The sequence below is a fragment of the Lonchura striata genome, chromosome 5, assembly GCF_046129695.1.
Source record: "Lonchura striata isolate bLonStr1 chromosome 5, bLonStr1.mat, whole genome shotgun sequence".
Classification (NCBI taxonomy): domain Eukaryota; kingdom Metazoa; phylum Chordata; class Aves; order Passeriformes; family Estrildidae; genus Lonchura; species Lonchura striata.
This window is the reverse complement of record NC_134607.1, coordinates 70,802,337-70,818,886: the sequence shown is the minus strand read 5'-3', so window position 1 is coordinate 70,818,886 and position 16,550 is coordinate 70,802,337. Positions and strand designations below refer to the sequence as shown.

The window sequence follows — 16,550 nt, the reverse complement described above, 5'->3', positions numbered from 1 at the left end:
TCCCTATCCCCATCCCCTGCAAACTTTAGGACGACGAAAAGCGCCTTGGGGGACCCCCTCCAGAGACAACCTGCGCTCCTCCGCCTTCTCCCCTCTGCCGGAGGTGGGTGGGCTGGAGAAAGGAGGAGCAACCGGCCACTCTCTCTGCAAAGCTAAAAAAATATATATATATATAGGAAAGAAAGAGAAAAAGGATAGAAAGGGATTTTTATTATCGCTTCGATTTTTTATTAATTATTTTTTATTATCCCTCCCCCGTGCATTGGGCTGCTGTTGCCACAGCACTTCTACACCTCTCCGGTTATTTTATTTTTTTTTTTTTTTTTTTTTTTTCGGAAAGGGGTGTGTGCCTTTGCGTGTGCCTGTGTTTGCAAAAGAGCCTGGGTGTCCAAGCCGGCTCCGCAGCCACCATTGGAGAGGAGGGCTGGGGAGGAAGGGCTGGCTGGCGAGACAGCCGCAGTGCGAGCCCTCCCCGGCGGGCGGGAGGCCGCGGAGCCGGGCATGGCCCCGTAGCGCATCCCCTGCCTGCATCCCCCTGCCTGCATCCCCCTGCCTGCATCCCCCTGCCTGCAGCCCCCTGCCTGCAGCCCCGCTGCCCGGCTCCCCCCACTCCTGGCTGGTCTAGAGGCGGGGGGGTGGGGGGGAAGGGCTGGGGGAGGGAGGGAGGGAGGGGAGGGAAGGGGTGATTTGGGGGGGGGGAGTGAAAACTGGAGCTGCGTTTACCCCCCCTCCCCCCCATTCTCCCCCCACCCCGGCTCTGGGCGAGCCAGACACGGTTTGCCCAGTGCAGAGAGAGGGGCTCCGTGTTCCGCCTCCGTGGAGTATTTGGGATTGGAGAGAGGCACACACGCGCACACACACACACGCACACAGAGACCATCTGCAGTGTCAATGCGGCGCCTGCTCTGAAGACTGAAGTGGGGGGAAAGGAGAGGAGAGAAATTTAATATATATATATAGATATATATATATACACCAAAACCCACCCAAAGCAAGCGAGGAGCATTCCCAGGTAAGGAGCCTCCCGCCCCGCCCGGGTAGCGGGGGCTGCGGGAGGATGCCCCGGAGGATGCCCCGGAGGATGCCCCGGGAGGGCTGGCGGGGCTGCAGCGGTACCTGCCCTCCACACCTGGCGGCAGTGGAGGGGGGGCTCTGGGAGGCGCTGCTCCCCATCCCCGGGTCTCGGGAAGGGGGTCTGGGATGGAGGACAGGGACCCCCGCGGACAGCGGGCTGAGCCGGTGGGTTCGGGCACGGCCCCTCCGCTCCTCCCGGCCCGGTTTGGGAGGATGCTGGGCGGGGGGCCGCGGCGGGGAGCCCCCCTTCTCCACATCCCCAGCGCGGAGGGGACGCGGTGGCCGGTGTCCCCCTTTCCCGAGTCCCCGATGGCTTTTTCCCCATGCACAAGGCTCAACTTTTCTCCCCGGAGGTAGCGGCTCAGCCCGTCCCTCATCACCCTCGGCATCCCCCGGCTGCGGGTTTTCCTCCTCTCGGGGGGTATTTTCCCCCTTCGATGCTCCACAGCTCTCCTCGGGCGAGGGGCTGGAGGCATTTGCAAACTTTTCCTGCTCCCGGTGAGGATGGAGCTGGACGGGGCTGGAGGCAGAGCCCTATTCCCGGGGAGGATAACACCTCCCCATCCCCGATGGATGGGGACAGGGGCCAGCCCCGGTGGCGAACACCTAACAGGGAAGGGCAGACCCCCGTCTCTTCCCTTTCTGCAAGGTGCTGGAGAGTTTTCCTGCCCAAATCCCGGCTGCGGAGTCAGCGCTGCTGAACCTCCCTCCTTTCCCTCGGTGCATGTGCGTGCTGCAAGCGAAACCTGCGTATCGATGCTCTGCGTTTATCACACATATGCCCTTAAATTATGTAGACCGGGAGAAGTGATCTAAACACCGAGCCGCGCGTTGTTTTGGTGGAAATCCACGTTGTTTTGGTGGAAATCTGATACTCCGGCAGCAGCTGAGTTCCTCGCAGACAAACAAACCCGCTTGCTCAGCCCCAGCAGGGCTGTTTGGGTTTGTAGCGGCTGCTCCATCCCCAGCCCGGAGGAAATCCTCCTCCCGGGGCTCCATCTGCTCCCCGTGCCGGGAAGGGATGCGGCGTTCGCCGTGCTGGATGCGGGGGTAGGACCCGCAGGGTTCGCCCTGGTGGGAAGGACCCGCTGGAAGGCGTGTGGCTCTCCCGAAAAACTTCCACACCCCTCGCTGCTTCCCAACGCAGCCGTGCGGGAGAGCTCGCTGGAAGCGCACCTGATTGTCCACGGCTTCCCTCCGCTGCCGGGAGGCGATGCCTGGGAAGAGAAATTTTGGGAAAAGCGAGGGGAATCTGGAGCTCCCCGAGTCCTGGGGGTGAGTGGTGCAGAGGGGAGGTTCGCACCGGGACCCCCGATGCTGCCGGGGGATGCTCTCGTTCCCTGGGAACAATGACGGTGCCAGGGGGTTTTTACAGCCGATACGAGCTGCTCGCAGCCTTCTAGGGACTCGTGTTGAGCGTGCACAGATATTTTGGAGGGCGGAAAGCGTGCTAACTTGTTTTCTCTACCTGCCCTCTGTTTCACCCGGGTGCTGCTTGTAGAAATCCGCGAGCGGGCAGGACCAGCGGGGCACGGGGGGCACGGGGGGCACGGGGGGCACGGGCTTTGGCGTCTCTGTGATTTTTATTACGGCGTGTGCCTCCCAGCGTGGGATTAGGTGCTTCCTAAGCCTCTGGCTGGAGGTGCAGGGGATGCGAGCAGCGTTTTGCTTGTGGTATTTTATTTTATTTTATTTTATTTTAATTTTTTGCCTGGGGAAGTGCGTGCTTGTGTGTTTGTTTGTTTGTTTGTTTGTGTGTGTGGGATCCTTCGCTAAGCCGGGCTTCAAGCGGTGCAACAGATGTGTGTGTGTTCGCTTCGCGTGTGCAGCCAGGTTTAAACACGCAACCCCAGCTCCGGCACGAAAACCTGGGGCTTTTCTCCCCTCCTCTGCCCAGACCCACCCTCCATGGGGGTGTCTCCTTCCCGAAAGGACCACTCCAAGGCTTCTTCTCTCTCTGTCCCATCCTAAATGTGTGGCGCTCGGCGGTATGGATACCACGCGAAATAAATGACAACCGCATGATCTAAGCGTTGTTTATGTCCAAGACGGGTGTTTTAGAAGCCGGGCTGATAATCAATCACGGTGCTGTAGGCAAGATTTGCTTGATGATCGTAACTGCCTGGCAGGCACCGAGGGCTGGTGTCAAACGCGCCGTGCGCGCAGCCCGGCTGGGGAGGGACGCTGCCAGCCCGAAGGGAGATGCTGAACTTCTCCGCGGGGAGAGGGAATATTTGAGCTTTTCCTCAGCGGATTCACCTGGCAGCATCCCTCCCTGCAGCGCAGAGAGCCTGGCTCTCGGCAGCCGCTGGGTGAGGCAAAGCGAAGGGCTGAGCAGAGGCAGGGGAGCGGCGGAGCTGCGCTGCCGGCAGGGCAGGAGCGTCTGTGGCAGCCCCATCCCGGGGGGCTCTGGCTTGCCGGAGCCGCTTTCATATCAATTCCTCCACTTTCGCAAGCTTGAGGAGGGGGAGGAGAGATGCCGGCGCCCCTTTTGTGCTGCATCTTTTTCCTTTTACTGAACCGCTTTGTCTCTGCCTCCCGATGCCGAGGGGTTGCAGTCAAACCCAGCTCCCTCTCGCCGTGCCGGGGCTGGATTCGTGTGGAGAGCCTGGCCAAGATCTTACGATGCTCGGGGTGTGCTGAGGGTTAACGCCGTGTGGGAATCGGTTTCTTGTGAGGAAGGGAGCCCTGAGCAGTTCCCGCAAAGCTGAGAAGGATGCTGGCACTGTGGGCTCCACGCTGGGATCTGAGCCGGGGACGGTGTCAGAGGTGGGGCTGCTGAGTTTTGGAGTCAGCAGTGCCAGAGTTTGGGGCTTGGCACTGCCCGCATGTGTTTTGGAGCGGGATGGCGTGCTGTCCTGGGAATCATTTGGCTCCTCATGATCTATTTATTAGTCATAACCCCTCTAAAGTGGGGTCCCACATAGCTGAGACTCCAAAGTCTCATGTGCTGCCCATGAATCCCCCTCCCCACCCAGGGATGCGTTTTGGGCTGTGACTGTTCCCCCTAGCAAAGCTCTCAAACTGCTTCATGCTCTAACAAAAAGCATCTGGGGAACCTTTCTGGCTCTCGGAAAGGTTTCAGAGGGCTCTCTTCTTACTCCTTCCTTCTGCCTTGTGAGACTCAGGGAAGGGACAGCAGCGCTGCAGGCGCCCAAGGCAACGAGACTTCCCGTCTGTGCAGAGTCTGGGCAGCCCGCTGCCTTTCTGCAGGGCATCAGTGATGAGCGTGCTTCCCTGCGTGGCTGTCTTCCTCTGAAAAGTGCTTTATATCCCTCAGCTTTGAGCTCTCAAGGAGCCTGTGACAAAAAAAAAAAAAGAAGAAGAAGAAAAAAAATTACGTAGTGCTGCCCACATGTTTTTCACTCAGGCTCTGAATGGTTTTGAAACACAACCATTTACTCCGTTCCCGTGGTGTGGATTGGGAAACTGAGGCACGGGGTTTTAAAGCATAACCACTCACTCAGTTCCCGTGGTATGGATTGGGAAACTGAGGCACTGAGAGGCAAACCGGTCAGTCCACATTTATTGATGAGGAATTCTCACTCACCGGCCTGAAATGAGCCTCAAGTGGGACTCGGTGATGAGAGCAGGGAGTGGTGCCCTGCCCTCCAGTCTGTGCCTCAACAGCCAAGAGCAGCCCTTGGACAGAACAGGACATTTTCAGGATTGAATTTTTCCCAGTCAAAATGGCAAATGGGTGCTTTGAAGTGAGAAAGTATCATAGAATTGTGGAATTACAGAACAGTTTGGCTTGGAAGGGACTTTAAAGATCATCTAGTTCCAATACCTTGCCATGGGCAGAGACAACCAAACATTTTGGGTTAGAGAATTGGCCTGGGAGCAGCTGTGCTTTCATGGATCTCAGTCCCGGTGCCTTTAAAATTTGCTGCAAAATGTTTTAAATCACCTTTGGGAATGGAGACATCATTGCAAAAATGACGTGCTGAGTTCCCTACAGCCTGTGTGGTGATTTTCTGTATCTGACATTCTCCCTTGGGGTTTTTTTGGACTCATCCCAAAGAATAGTCTGGGTGTTTTTGTTGGTGCATGAGCTCTGTTAGTTTGTCTCATCCTTAGGGGGCTGAGCAGCCACCCAGGTAAGAGGTGCCAGCTCTGTGTCCCCTGCCAGAGCCCCAGTGTCATGTGGCACCTGTCCTGGACCCTTTCCTTGGTAAAAACCCCTCTGTCAGCCCTTAGAGATGCTCTGAAGGCCCTGAACAGTGGTTTGAAAACCCAATGACCACTTCATTTTACACACCTGTAGCCCTCCAGCTCTAGCTGATGTGAACATTACCAGGGACATCCTTCCAAGGGGATTCCTGGACCCATGGAGGAAGCCAACTTTTTGCTGAAATAAAATGTTCCCAGCTGTTGCTACTTCAAATACTAATGTTTGTAGAAGACACCAAGTTCTCAGAGCCTGAAGACCTGGGGGAGAGCAGTGACTGGGTTCAAGCCTCTCAGCAGGTGGCTGTGACCTTACCTGGAATCACTAGAGAGATCATTTGCAGACTCTGTCACTTGTTTGTACTGCAGACTTTGCTGCTGAGAGGGTTTTCCCCCCTTTAAAAAAGTGGTTTTTAAATGCTTATGCAGTGAAACAGAAATCCAGACCCAAAAGTCAAGTGGCTGAGATTCCCAGGTTTCTTTTGCATTGGGATAAACAAAAAGTCCTGCTGAGCGTGGCAGGACTTGCACTTGTGACCCAAAAGGGAGATGTTGCACCTCTGATTCTCCTGCTTTTCATGCCTGATCTCTGAGTTTCCTTCCATCTCTATTACCCACACACTGATCTGCTGGGGCTTTCCCACCCAGCCATTGGCAATAAATTTATGGGATTTGAATAAATTTATGGCACTTGAATTTGCCAGGATGAATGTGTGGCTCTAATGCAAATAATACAGGTTAGCCTTCCACTACAAACATTTGCATGATCTATGCCCACACCTTTCCCCCTCCTCTGCTCTCCTGCAAGGGCCAGAGGGATAAATCTTGATCCTGGGTGAACTCTCACAGCCAAATGCATGTAAATGTTTGTGAAACAAGGCTCCACAACCTCTGTGTTATTCCTCCTGAAGCTTAAAACACTCCACAAGGGAGGAAAGGTGAGGCTGGTGAAGGTGTTTTATTCCCAGTAGTGTTTTCCTGGGAAACAGTGAGGTGATGCTGGACTGGTGATCACTTGTAGATGGTTAATATTTATATATTTGCTTTTTTTTTCTGCATGAGGAGCTGGCACTTGCTGCCAGCAGCCCCCTGATGCTCATTCATGCCGAGCCTGGCTGGGGACTGTCCAGGCATTCCACTGTTTGGTGACTTGATCTTAGAGTTATAGGGAGCAGGAGGATGAATGAGCAGTAAATTACAGCCTGGATGGCTTCATCCTCAGCAGTGACAAGGTTTAAATTAAAAATATCTTGCCGGGATGAAGCACCAGTAAGTCAAGCTCTGGTGTTGTGTCAGTCTGGGCTCTGCAGCGTGAGCTCAGCCCCTGTGCAGCAGGAACAGGAGGAGCCCACCCATGGATCCCCAGCTGAACTGGGAAATTCCACGTTGTTTCTCCCATCAAATGTTCTTTCTTTCCTTTCCTTTCCACCTCTTTCCCCACCTGAAGGGAGGATGGTCACGCTGAGAAGTGGGGAGGAGCTTTGTGGATTCGCTGCACGTGCGTGTGGCCCTGTTTGACTTGGTTAGAGCATATTTGATTGTGAAAAGGGATTTATTTGTTTTTTGTGACAGGGGATTTGTCTATAATGTAGTGCTGGAAAGAAAACTCATTTAGAGGCTAAGGAGGTGTATCCTGTTACAATTGCCTATTGATGGAATAGCAAGTGCTTGGTGTGCTACACAGCTTCATTTTACTTTAGGGAAACTTACCCTGGGCTGCCAACGGCAGACTTGGATTTGATGGAGAGCTGTCCCAAGGCTCTCAGTGGGTTCCTTGGCTTTTTTCCCCCCCATTTATCAAGTGGGAGAAATCTCCTAGAAGTGACTGTCCCTTCAGCCATCACCTAATGCTTGCTTTGCTCTAATGACCTTTAGAAATCACTTTTTGTGGAGGGAGTAAAACCGGGCGGGGTCCTTGGTGGGAACTCACTCACCAGCATGAGGAATGGCATCATGCCCATGGATAATGGGCACTGTCCCACCCCTGGGCAGTGCCACTTTCTTCTGCTGGCTTTCAGAAGTGCTGAGGAACAGGAGGTTCCATATTCAAGGCAAAGGTTCTGCCCCCACAGCCCTGGAATACAACCACACCAATTGTGGAGTCAATCAAAAGCTTGGATTTTTCTTTAATGGACACTCTAGAGAAGAAAAACCCACAGCCAAATTAGGCTTGCGTGGCTTAGAAAAAAGTTTTTGGGCTGTTTTGGGAAACTCCTTCTATTTGTGAGGGTTTTGGTCTTTTTAATTTCTGGGTCTTGCTAAAAGTTGAGCAACACATGGAGTTTTTAAGCTGGGTCTTGCTAAAAGTTGAACAACACCTGGAGTTTTTAAGCTGGGTCTTGCTAAAAGTTGAGCAACACGTGGAGTTTTTAAGCTGTTCTCCTGAGATGTGCAAGTGTTGAGGGGTTGGTATTTGCATGGATAATTTTGGGCGTTTCCTCCTTTTGGTTGTGCCTCACCTTTTGCACTGTCCCCTTCACGGTGCCCTCCTGGATGGACAGTGGGGCTGTCCCCTGTCACAACCTCCTTTCCTTCCAGCCCCCCTGGATCCCAGGAGTGATTTGGGGGGGTTGCAATGACCTCAATACACGGTGCTTTTGATTTTGAGATCCCTCCTTGGATCCCAGGAGTGATGTGGGGGATTGCAATGACATCAGTACCTGGTGCTTTTGGGACTCCATACCCCAGTCACCGCTTGGATCCCTCACTGCTCCTCTCCAGATCGTCCACACAGCTTCCCCAGGGACAGGGACGACCTGGAGGGGCACTTCTTGCTTTAAGTCCATCTGTGCCACCACTGAAGCCACCTCTGGGAGGGCAGCTGCCTCCTCACCCTGAAGACGGCGGGATGAGCTCTGAGTTCTCCTCCCGCGCCGAGCTGCTATGGTGATGAGTTGCTATAGAAACACATATTTAGCATTATTATTTATTATTGAAAGGTGCTTCTTTTCATCCCTCAAAAGCAGGGTTGTGCCCAGCGGACCCCAATGCTGGGTGTGGGACTTTGCCCACCCTGTCCCTGTGGGATGGGGGGGTGAAGCTTCCCGGGAATCCAGGTTTATCCACGCTGGAGGCAGGGAACCGTGCTGTGCTGGCCCAGCGGGCTGATCTGGTTAAACAAATCCCCCAGTTTGTTCCCGTCACAGGTCCCTTCCCTCCTCAGATCCCTCCTTTGGAGGGGGATTTGAGCGAAACGTTTCGTTATAATGAGCTTACTCATCTCCACACTGGTAATCGCCTGTCACCATTCGGGGCGCGGGGCTGGCATCAAGTTCTGTGACAATGACTCCTCATCCGGCACAAATGCTGCGTGCACGGCACCTCGTAGGCATTGCCTCCTAAATACCTGCTCTCATCTCTGCCTCTGCTGCTCCTCGTTGTTTGCTGGAGGCCCTCCCTGTCTGCAAGCCCAGCCCTCAGTGCTGGGAGGCTCTCGGATGCTGCCCTGCTCTGCTGAGCCCCCCCTGGATTTGGGCACCCCTCCAGGGCTGCAAGGGGCCAAGCAGAGCAAGCCCTGCTCAGGGCACGGCTCTGCCTGCCCTCACCATCACTTTCCAGTGTCCATGGGTGGGATAGATCCTGCTTTTGGGGGTCTTGCTCCCCAGGAATGGGTGCAGGGGGTAGGAGCAGGTTTCCTCTGCAGCAGGGACCCCGTTTATCCAGCACATCCACTGGTTTTGGGAACGCTCAGGAGGTGCAAGAGGGATGCAAAGGGGTCTCCTGCCTGCACCACTGGATTCACAGCTTCCCCTGGAAGCTGGCAGTGCTGCAGAGGTGGCTCTTCCAGGAAACCTCCCTGCTTCCCTCCTGCTGTCCTTGACACCCTGGCAGCCCTGAGGATGCTGCAGTGGCTGCAGAGGGGTGGCTCGGTGGGGACAGGAGGCTGTGGGAGGATGGAGGGATGCCCAGGAGCACTGGGAGGAGTGGGGCTGCTTTTCCTCTCTGGCTGGGGCAGGGAGGGCTTGGCTTGGCTTGCAGCAGGGATTAGCTGTGCAGTTCTTTCTTGTTCCCTGGAAATCGCCTGGTGGGGGGAAAAAAGAAAAAAAAAAAGAAGAAAGGGAAAAGGAAAGAAAAAAGGAAAACAACACAGCTTTTCTGGATGCTGAGTTGACAACTGGGAGGTGAAGTTGCAGGGCTGGTGGAGCAGCTGCAGGGGGTGGCTCAGCCCCTCCTCTCACACCCTGCACAGGTGCTGCAGGTGCAGGGCTGGGTTCAGCTGCAGGTGCTCCCCTGGAGATGGGGTGGGGAGGGATGCAGGAATGGCTGGACCAGTGCAGGATGCTGGCTAGGCAGAGACCTGGGCTTGGGGAAATCTCTGCTGCTGCTGCTTGTGGGGTGAGTTCCCTGAATCCCTGCAGGTCTCCACCTTTGGCAGCCTTTGAGGGAACAAAAGGAGGTTCTTTAAAGCACCCCCTCGGGCAGGAATAAAACACCTTCCTTTGCAGAGCCGACTCATTGCTTGAAGTCGTTCCCTTTGGGCTTTGCATTTTCCTTCTTGGAAGCTCTGCTCCCTGCAGGGAAGAGAAGAAAATTCCTGGGGTGAAGGAGCAGGGCCGAGGGGGATGGTGGGGGCCTTCCTGGAAAGAGTGGGATGGAAATGGAGAAAGGGATAAGGGGATCCAGTGTAGGGGTCTAGGGGTGAATGGAGACCCCTGTAACCCCTGGTGTAGGGTCACATCCAGCCTGGCTCTTTTGTAGGGATGGCTGGGAGTATCCTGTGGGGTGGGAGGTGCTCCTGCACGTCCTGCATGTGCCAGCCCCTTCTCCTGGCAAGGGGAGGCCACCAGAGTGGGGTCTGGGGGGATGGCTGTGTCCTGGTTGGGTCACCCTTGTCCATATGGGTCTGGAAGGTTTGGGTTTTGCTTCTAACACCCCTTTTTCCCACTCTGAGCTGCACCATCTGCTTGGATATGTGTTTTGGTGAGGTCATCCAAGTGATGGAATGGATTTGGGGCCGATCTGGGAGTCCCTGTGGATCCCACCGGCCCTGAGACCATCTAGTCCTAGGTTTGTCTCCAAACAAGGGTGGAGTAATTTTGGCCACCTTTGCATCTCCTTTTCATCCCTTCCTGGTCTCCAAGGTCACTCCCAGAGATCAGGAGCTGCTCACCTGGGCTAGGCAAGGGCAGGAGGCACCGTGGAGCTGCACCCTCTGCCTGGCTGAGGGATGGAGAAGGGAGGAGAGGCAGGTGAGCCATGCCAGGAGCAGGGTACTTAAACCAGCACCCCTTAGAGCCACTCAGGAGGGATTTTTCCTCCTCCTTTATGATGGAGTTGCTGCCCTTACCTTCCTCAGCAAGGCAAACACTCAAGGGGATGCCCCAGAATGAAAGCTCCAACTTTTAGGACAAATTTCTCTCTGCATAATGTCTCAAAGAAAGCGAGGAGAGGAAACAGCAAGCAGGCCTAATTAGGTAAGTATTCCCCATTAGGAAGGGGAAGGAGCTATCAAGTCGATTTCCATTTCCTTCTTATTTTACATGCCTGATTTTTCCGCCTCTCCAGGAGGCGGTGTGTGAAGTAGGTCTCTCCTTAGCTTGGAGAAGTAAATAATCAGGACACAACGAGCTCCTGAAGCTCTTCCCAAAGCTTTCCAAATCTGGACTAAGCTGAGGATTTTTAGCATCTTCACCAGCCTTCCAGGAACTCCCCAGCATCCATGAGACCTGGCAGGGACTTATTTCTTCCAAGGTGGGCAGCAGGACTGGCATCTTCCAGATGTGTTCTGCAGATGTTTATCCCTGTTTCACCTGCTCTGCGTGGAATTTCTGCTCTCCTGGCTGCTTCCCAGTATAAACCTGGGTGTGAACACATGGAGGTGCCTTGCTGCACTGGGAGATATGATTGGGATCAGCCCCTAAACCACCACCCAGTCCATTCCTACCTGAGCCCAGCGTGTCCCCGTGTCCTCCTGGCCGTGCTTCACCCCCGTGTACCCGAAGTTGCTCTCCTGGCTGTGCTCTCTGCTGCCTCTTAGAACAACACATTGCAGCGTGGGCTGCAATTATGGAGCCATCAACGGGTTCTTGTGACACATTTTGGCGAGCCTGGGGACGCTTTGTGCACCAGCCTGCGAGGGAAGCTCTCTCCTCCCCCCTTTTGCTGCCTCCCCCTGCTCCAGAGTCTGTAAGTGGTGTTATTAAAGGCTGTCGGGAGCTGCTGTCATTGGCACAGTCAATGGCTGACACAAGGCAGCCCTCAGACTTTGACTCATCACACACACACGCTTTGCAATGCATGAGCCACAAAAAAAAGCCCATTTCTCACAAGCATCACCCCTTCCCCAGCTGCTTGGGCCCTTCTCTGCATTCATTTCAGAGAAGAAGCCTTGATTGTCCTGCAGTGTGAGGAAGGGATTGGAGTTGCATCATGCTGCCTGCACGTTCCCAGCTCTCTCATTATCTTTTGCTGGAAGTTGTGATGCCTTTTTCCCTAAATACAACTCCATGCATCCATATATATAGATATATATATGTGTGTGTGTGTATGTTTTATACATATACATAAAAATACACATTTATATGCACATTGCTACACACAAATGCAAACTGCACATGCTTTGGAAATGCCAATCTGTTCACCCCGCACTTGTCCCAGATCACTGCCAATTTTCCCTCACAGTTCAGGAAAGGTTTTCCAGGTCCAGATTTTCGGAGAAGGAAGAGCAACCTTGTTGCAATAGCTGGAGTTAGGAGGGATTTAGACAAAAGAAAAAAAAGAAAAAGAAAAAACAGTTTTCCTTTTTCTTCCAGCATCCCTTGATCAGATGCTGGTGGCAGAGAGATGTTTTTCAGCTTGTAGGGAGGAGAGGGAAGAAAGAAAAGAGTTTTCCTCCACTGCAGAACTGGGAATAAATAGAGCAAATTTGGACAAACCTTTGTGTCTGAGAATGTGCTCCAGTTGAGCTTGGCTCAACACTTTTCACTTTTCAGAAGGTGCTGGTCCTGCTGGTGGCAGAGGAGTCTCTGAGGGGCTCTCAGGAGTAGGGGATGATGGTGCAGCAATTCTCATCCTCCCCAGTAGCTCAGCTGGACCCTGGCCACGAGCACTCAAGTGGGGCAGCACGAGATGCCACGAGCCTGGAGGAAATCCCAAGCAGATTGGAGCTCCATGACAATCTGCTTTTCTGCTTTCCAGTCCTTGGCTGTGCCTGGACACGTGCAGACATCTCCCTGCCTCCTGCTGGTTGATGCACAGGGTTCTCTGAGCCACATTTCCCCTGCTAACAGCCCTGCTGGCCACTCAGGCTGCTTCCCTGCTCTTCCTCCCTGCTCTTCCTCCCTGCTCTGCCTCCCTGCTCTGCCTCCCCTCCTTCTGGGTATTTGTGTGGGAGGATGAGTCTGAGGCTTCTCCAGTACTTGCACAGGGTATGGGAAAGTGGATGTGAGATGCTTGTGATTCCTCAGGGTTTAGCTTTTATATTTTTCACATTCTGAGCTGCTTTAGTGTGTGGGTCTGGGCTTCCCATGATGGGATGGTGAGCTCTGTGCACAGAGCAGGGACACAAAACAATTCCTGCTCCAGCTGGGCACCAAGGACAAATGATCCAAACCTCAGCCCAGGAGCACAAACACCGTGGGCTGGAGAGAGAAAAACAAGCAGGGTGGGACTGATGGGCTGGAGCTGGAATTGGGAATGAACTCCAAGGTGCCAATGGAGCAGAACTGATCCCAGGGAGAGCCCCGGGAGCGCTCATGCATTTTGGGGCCATTTTCGTTCATTTGGGTTCATTTTGGGTTCATTTTTGTTCATTTGGGTGCAGCCCTGGCTGGGCTCTGGTGCTGCCCAAGGTGGATCCATGGAGGAGATCCTTTGAATAAATCCCTGCTTTATTATTTAGCTCTGCCCAGCCTCTGCTCCAGCTCAGCCTCCACAAGGCATCACTTGAAGTCTTTTCACTCGGTGGTTTTCACCTGGTCACTGTCTTCTCTCCTGTCTTGCTTCTCCCTCCCTGGGAACACAGGCATCAGAATCTGCTTTGGTTTATAAAAAGCAAAAAGGTCTCCAGGTGCAGGGTTGTGCTCTCCTGTCTCTCCTCCACTGCTCTCTGCCAGTGGGTGACTTCTTTCACCACCCATAATTAGCTTCTCCCAAGGTCTCACTGATGCTGGGTTCAGGCAGAAGGTTTTACAGCCACTGCCTCTTCTCAAACACAGGAAAAATAATCCCTTCCTCAGCTCAAGGAGCAGATTTTGAACTGGTTCTTGCTGCTGCTGAGGCAGGGTGGCTGCAGGAGGGGCCCAGCCCCTGGCAATGCTGGGGATGGAGGATGTGTGTGTCAGGCTCCCCAGGCAGAGGAAGGAATCAAATATCTGCCCTATCTCAAATGCCATGCTGGGCTCCTCTGGGACAGAGTTATTGGTGAGGAGGAAGCTGACCTTCTCCTGTGTTTATGAACTGAATCTCTGGTTCACTTTGGGTTTGATTTCTCCCCCTCCCCTCCTGTTACAGAGTGCAGTACTCCATTTCAAAGGAAATAACATTTTCTTCATTTTCTCCTTTGCTGGGATTTTTTTAAAGCGCTGCTTCCCCTCAGCTTTCCATGCTTTATCCCTGGCTTTTCACATTATGTTTCTTGCCCATGTTTTTGGGGCACCAGGGATACAGCTGCTGAGGGTGAACAAATTCTCCTGGAGCTGGGAAAACACATATTTATTTCAGTAGTCAGACCCCAGAGAGTCTGAGAATTAAAAATTCTCCTCATTTCCCATAGTGGCACATGGATCTGTCCTTCTTCCTCCTGGCTGACTTATCTCCAGCCTTCCCTGGCACAGCTTTTGCTGCAAATCCTTTCCTGCAAGGGCAGGTCTTGAGCATCTTTAGAGCAGCCAGTCCTTTGGAGCCCCATTTCCTTTTCCTTCCACTTCTACCTGTGGAGAGCAGATTTTTGGAAGCTCAAGAACTCTGTCTCTCCTGTGCACAGGTCCCTTGGAGATATTTGAAGGCACTTTGCTGAAGTTCACAGATGACTTTTGAAAACCTTGGCCACTGCATTCATGTATATATATATATAAAATATCTGTTCTTTCTTTCCTCCTGTTTTCTTTCTCTGTCAGGAACCCAGCTGTGCAACATGTGGCACTTGTAGGGCTTGGAAGGCAGGAAGATCAAGCAAACACAGAGCTTTCAGCAAGAAGAGATAAATTTCCAGAATAAATTCAAGCCACGTAGGCCCAGTCTGTTTTAGTTTTAAAGCCCTGCTGGTAGTGATGTGTGGGAGCTGTACATATAAAGCCAGGGAGAGAAGAAGAGTTTATTTGTATTATTTCTGGCACCTTGGTAGAAAGAAAACCCCAGTTCTGAGTTCGTGGGGCTTGGCACAATGTTTGTCTGCATGGTCTGGGGCAGGAAACTGCCTGTTGAGCTCTGCCTTCGTGCGTGGCTTGAAGGCAGAGGGAAAAAGGGAATTATCTGCCCTGACTGTTGTAACTGGAAGAGGAAAGCAGCGGATTTGTGGGGGCGTGTGGGATGCAGATGGCCCCAGAGGAGAAATATCTTGTTATTAATAACCCACGGAGTTGTGATCGCGATTTTCCACCTGCGCGCGCCGCCGCGGTTTTTATCCCACAGCTGGGAGCTGCCTGCTCAGGCAGCTGCTGGGGGTTCCCTGTTTGCTGCAGAGACAGAGGATTTGGGGCAGGATTTGGGCTGTTGAGCCCTGACCATGGATTGGCTGCAGGGCTTTGGTGCTGTGCTGCTGGGGGTGTTTGACACTGACCTGGCGAGGGAGCTGGGAGCTGCTGTGTGCGCTGCCGCTTCTTCAGAGCATCACAGAATGGCCTGGGGAGAAAGGGAGCTCAAAATTCTACTTCCAGCTGCCCTCAGGAATGCCTTCTACTAGCCCAGGGTGCTCCATGCTCCATCCAACCTGGCCTTGGACACTCCAGGGATGGGGCAGCCACATTTACTTTTACGTGTGGCACGGGTGCAAAAGTAAAATTTTAGGGTCCTAGATTAGGAGTCCAAAGGGGACAAGCTGGAGGAAATTGGGTGTGCCTTGTCCTTTTTCTCCTTCTTCCTGCCCTCCATGTCTCACTGTGGTGTTGGCATTTTTCTGTTGGTTCAGGCTGGGGACACACTGTCCAACGTAGGTGACAGATATTGGCACGTTCTTGTAAATCCAGCCCAGGGAGTTTCTGGTATTTAATGTTTGTAACATCCCACTGAGGGCAGAGCCCCACACGCTGCCCTGCAGGACAGAGCTGGGCAGGGCAGCAGAACATGTGAGAGATAAACAGAATAAACAACCTGGAAACCAGCACAGACCAATTATGGCTTCTGCTTTGGCAGCGGGGCTGACAGACAGAGACTTTCTACAATCTCAGAATCATCAATACCTCAGATTCCGACAAGTCAGAAGGGATCTTAAAATTCTACTTCCAGCTGCCCTCAGGGATGCCTTCTACTAGCCCAGGGTGCTCCATGCTCCATCCAACCTGGCCTTGGACACTCCAGGGATGGGGCAGCCACATTTACTTGCTTATATTTTGTAAGTTGTAGTTTTCTCCTTTAGGAGGTGATGGCAAGTTAGAAGAAGACAGTTGGTGAAGAAGACAGAAAAGCAGTGTTAAATTCTTAACAATTTACAGGGACACTTCCTCTTTAATCTTGGGTTTCTGTCAGGCAGTTTACTTCCACCACAAAGATATCACCAATTAGTTCTTTCCACTTCTAGATCTCTTAATAAAGGGGATAATCTTGTTACACTCCCATGTCAACCAAATAAGAGCATAACACCTTTTCCAGAAACAGTTGTATTTTACTACCCTGAATATTGCAAATTTGGGTAGAACTGACTTGTATGGCATTTCAATAATTTGAATTCAATTAAAAGAAGCCTGAAACTATGGCTATCTTTCATTCTTTCCACTTTATAAAGTTTCTTATGTCAAAGATACTTTTGAAGTCATTCACAGCTGATAATACTTCTTTTTACAGTTGTACAGGTTTACAGTTCTGCTGTTCTCTTGGCCTCAAATATCTCAGAGAACATTTGTTCTCTGTTCTGGGGGCACTGGCATCAAACTGGGAGTGACTGGGATCATACTGGGAGTGGCTACAATCATACTGGCTCTGGGTACCCTGTGCCATGGCCTCACCACCCTCACAGGGAAGAATTTCTTCCAAATATCCAATCTAAACCTGCCCTTTTTTTCAATTTAAATCTCTTCCACCTTCTCCTGTCTCTTTCTTTTTAAAAATCTGTCTTTTATTTTCTATTTACTGCTATATTTTTTGCTTTACTAAGGTAAAAATATAAACCCCTGGATGCACTCTCCAGCTCTAACATTATAGTGCTAGTCTTC

At 52.5% G+C, this 16,550-nt stretch overlaps 1 protein-coding gene across 1 annotated transcript in view; it reads left to right on the top strand.

The window, feature by feature from the left end:
- Positions 1-734: 734 nt before the first annotated feature.
- PLXNA4 (plexin A4) overlaps positions 735-16,550 on the top strand; it is a 475,064-nt gene continuing 459,248 nt past the window's right edge. The window contains exon 1 of the mRNA XM_077783705.1: positions 735-1,012. The gene's annotated coding sequence lies outside the window, so the exon portion shown is untranslated. The remainder of the gene's footprint in view (positions 1,013-16,550) is intronic.